Source organism: Orycteropus afer, unplaced genomic scaffold (genome assembly GCF_000298275.1).
Source record: "Orycteropus afer afer isolate SDZICR_OR568_19922 unplaced genomic scaffold, OryAfe1.0 scaffold00179, whole genome shotgun sequence".
In the NCBI taxonomy this organism is placed as follows: Eukaryota; Metazoa; Chordata; class Mammalia; order Tubulidentata; family Orycteropodidae; genus Orycteropus; species Orycteropus afer.
This window is the reverse complement of record NW_006921766.1, coordinates 120,737-125,523: the sequence shown is the minus strand read 5'-3', so window position 1 is coordinate 125,523 and position 4,787 is coordinate 120,737.

Sequence of the window (4,787 nt, the reverse complement as noted above, 5' to 3'; positions counted from 1 at the left end):
ACCTTCTACTGTGGTGAGTAGTGACTGAGATCTTAAAAGCTTGCAAGCTGCCATCTAGATGCAACAATGGGTCTCTCCTCATCCAGAGCCAAGAAGAATGAAGAAAACCAAAAATTCATGGAAACCATCAGTCCTATCGACTGGTACACCATCTGATCTGCAGCCTATACAACTATGAGACCAGAAGAAATAGACGGTGCTCAGCTACTACTGTCAACCACTTGGAAGAGGATCTTTGTAGGAGATCGTGGATAGACGGGGGAACAATGTGGAACAAAACTCAAAATCATTTGGAAAAAAAAAAAAAAAGCCGGGAACAGGTTTGCTGGCCCGATGGAGCCTGGTGGAACCACTGAGACTATGGCCCCTAGCTGTCCTTCAGGTCTGGAATTGAATGCATACCTGTGGCTTCCAGCCAAGCAGTAGACAGTCATACTAGTTGAACATTTACCTGAGGTAGATACACTCCTTGGAGAGAACAAGTAAGAGAGAAAGAAGGGCTGCTCAGGCACAGGGAGACAGCTCAGGGGGTAGGAGTGCATGGAGGGATGAACACAGGGAAGCAGTACCTATCAGGAAGAAGTGAGAGAGGAGATGTTGCATTGTGCTAAATTGTGGTCAATGTCATGAAACACAGTGTATGTGATTTGCTGTATGGAAAGTGTATTTGCTCTGTAAATTTTCACCCAAATCACAATAAAAATAAAAATAAAAAAAGAATAAATTATGCATTTGAAATGTGATGTTGGTGAAGAATAGTGAATATACCACAGATTGCCAGAATGACCAAATCTGTCTTGAAAAACCAGAGCAATCCTTGGAAGCAAGAATTGTGAGACTTCTTCTTGCTTACTTTGAATATGTCATCAAGAAAGACCAATCTCTAGAAAAGGACATTATGTTCAGTAAAGTAGAGGATCAGTGATAATGAAGGAAATTCTCCAGAGATGGAACATACCAAAGATTGTGAGAATGCAGCAGGACCTGGCAACCCTACATTCCATTACACATAAGCTTATCATAAGTCTGAGCAACTTGTTGGCAGCTAATAACAACAAGGTCAGAGTAATAAGACTTGTTTGTTTGTTTTTTTCCTAGATATTCAAAGAGATTGACAATAATGGAAAGAACAAATGCCTTATGATTAGAGTGATCATGTGGGACCCAAATGGGTTGGCCATAACAAAAAGACACTGTGATAATTCCTGGATATTTAAGAAATTCTAAAAGAAGTATGTGGGAGCTCTGGTAGCATAGTGCCTAAAGCACTTGACTGCTAACCAAAAGGCTGGTGGTTCAAACCTACCAGCCACTCCTCGGAAGGAAGATGGGCAATCTACTTCCATAGTGATACTGCCTCAGAAACCCAAGGAGGGGTCGCTATGAGTCAGGTCGACTCGACAGCACATAACAACAACAACAACAAAAGAAATATGTTGGTAATGATGATATATGTTATGAATTGAATTGTGTACCCAAAATACATGTTGAGATCCTAACCCCTCTACCTGTAAAAATCACCCTATTTGGAAACAGGGAGGTTCTTTTGTTATTTTAATGAAGTCATATTCATGTAGGGTAGATCCTAAACCTAATCACTCCTGAGTGCTGTCCTATAAAATGACCAGAATAGACACAGAAACACGTACAGAGGGAAGAGACAGACAACAGAGACAGGTGCATCTACCAGTCCAGGAATGCCAAAGATTGCTGGCAGCTACTGGAAGCTGAAATAAACAAGGAAGGACCTCTTCTGATAGCCACAGCCTCAATTTAGACTCTTAGCCTCCTAAACTGTCAGAAAAAGAATTTCTGTTCTTTAAAGTCACCCATTTGTGGTATTTCTTTTACTGCAATGCTAAAAAACTAAGACAATCTGTTGGGGCCAGTGCAGGAAGTACTGACCTATTTCAATTACTATAAAATCAAAAAAGATCTTAATACATTGCCCAGGAACTCAGCTACAGCAAAAGTTGTATGCAATGGGCTCCATAGCATCCACCATGTTGAAATCTTAGCTCAAGTTGGACCAAGAATGTTTATCACACATAGTTTGTGTACACATGGTTTTCAGTTTCATGATTCAGTGTACTGATTGCAATGCATAGGACCAAAAGATAAAACATAACTCCAGAGAACAAGAATTCTGGAGAAGATTCTTTATCATAATAAAGTACTGCTCCTTGTGTGAGTCCAGAAGAGATGTCATTCTTCATCAAAGCACCTGGTGTATTTACCAAAGCTAATTATATGATATGAAGAAAATTTTCTAGAGAGTGAATGGAGTAGCATGGCCCACCAAGATAGCAAATATAGTCATGACATTTCCACTGACAATTTGGTTATGAAGTTATTTCACAAATAAATGAAGCTTTCTTAATTGTCCTTCATTTGATAAAAGATAGTATTTTTATTTATTACTTAATTAGCAAATGTATGAAGAGTAGTGACTCAGAGACAAAAATATCCTGTGACTAGAGGTCTAATTTATCTTCTATAATAACCAGTGATGGTCAGCAGGCACAGGCAAGAATGGCCCAGAGAATAACTTAAGAATCTTTGGGCATTCACTCCCCCAAGATCCGGGCAAAGGACAGATGACTGAATAAAAGTGGTCTTTCATTGTCTGAATAACTCCTTTACCTATGGTTGCCTCAATCTGTGCAATTTCTTATCATCAAGTCCACCTAGCATCCACCTAACTTGTTTTCAAATTATTGGTCCATCTTATTGTGACAGTCATGTCCTAACTGCAATATAATTAACCTGGAGCATTTTTCAGGTCAGTAACTAAGAATTCCCTTCAACATCTCATAGAATGGCTTAAGACTAACTCTATACATGTTCTACTTCTACCATTCATGATCCTGATTCATTCACTCATTAGAATTCACCAACAATGACTGGATACAACTCCATATGCCTTCCTTGGCCACTCATAACCACAGAATCCTGAGCTGTGCCTCTAGATTTGTATGAATACTCTGTAGTTGGGCCCCTCAACTGGGATATGACACATTTACCATGAGTCTATAAAAAGAGGACCCTGCTATGGATTGGTGAGATGGGGGGCTGCTGGATATTTCATGGATCCCAGAAACTAAAAGGAATTAAGTTGATGTTTCTCATGTCTCTCCAGGACCCTCTGTAAGATTTACTACCAGGAGGATACTGACTACATAGGCCAGTCCTGGGGCAGCAGGAATGTCTCACATTGGGCATAAATTTAGGTGGAGCAGTTTCCAGAGTGGAAAGAGGTAGATTTAGTCTCAGAGCCAAGGCAAGATCTCAATAGTCAAAGAAAAAAATCAAAGAATTGGACTGTAAGAGAAACAGAATTCTTCAAAATCAAATGTGAGAATGTGCTTCAGATCATCATGGACCTCACTAATCCTCCCACTTTCAATAACTAGAAAATAAGACAAAACATATGAAATGTTTTCAGACACTGGAAAACTGATGGTGCAGTTGATCATTGACAAACTGTGATTCTCTGTGATCCTTTAGAGAAGGAAAACAATTGAGGTGAACCTTATAACTGCTCCATCTTACTGCCTGAGAGCATTTCCAGGCTGAAGCACAGAGAGAAGAAGCTGCACAGCATGACAGTTACTGATGTGAGGAGATAAAGATCAGAATCCAAAGAGGCTGAGGCAGAAGAATTTGTGGGGGCAAAATACAGAAAAGGAGGAAACTATGCAAAGAAAGAGCTCAAGGTTCCCTGGAGTCCATCACTACATACTAAACCACTCACACAGAACACAAACTACATGACACTGGGCACAGAACAACCAGGGATATATAAGATGAACATCATGCACAAGGCTGGGATGCATCTGAGTTCCAAACAACAAGAGTGAAGAGGCTTGTTGATTACCAGACATCCCTAGAAAAGGCATATCTTAAAAGTAGTAGTAAATGTGCCATATAATAATTATATCTTAATTATATAAATTCTTTACATCTGTCCTAGCAAAATTAAAAAAAAAAAAAAAGTTTGTAAACATTGAAGAGATCATGCTAACAGGTTACATCATTGCCAGTCAGTACAAAGACCAACATTAAAAAAAAAAAGAAAGAAAGAAAGAAGAAAAAGAAGCTAAAGTACAATATTCCACAATGACATTCACAAAGTCTAGAATTCAATAAAAAATCACTAGATACATGAAGAAGAGGAAAAAAATAATTTATAACAAAGAGCTGAAAGAGTTAATAGAAACAAACACAGAAATGACAGAGATGATAGAATTAGCAGATAAGAATATTAAAACAACTTTTATAAATGTGTTCAAGGATTTAAAAGAAAACAGGAACATAATTAGAAGAGGAATGGAAGATATAAAAGCAAACTAAATTGAACTCCAAGAGCTAAAATACATAGTATCAACAATAGAAAAATGAAAGAATGAATTTAAAAGCAGATTAGATGCTGCAGAAAAAAAAAGTCAGTGAACCTGAAGAAACAGTTGTAGAAATTACCTAAACCAAAACACAGTGAGAAAAAAGACTGAAAAAAATTAGCAGAGCCTGAGGTGCAATATCACCTAGTCTAACATATAGGAACTCTGGTAGCATAGTGCCTAAGGCACTTGACTGCTAACCAGAAGGCTGGCGGTACAAATCCACCAGCCACTCCTCGGAAAGAAGATGGGGCAATCTACTTCCGTAGTGATTGTTGTTGTTAAGTGCCGTCAAGTCATTTCCAACTCATAGCAACCCCATGCACAGCAGAACGAAACACTGCCCGATCCTGCACCAGCCCCACAATCCCTGCTATACTTGAGCCC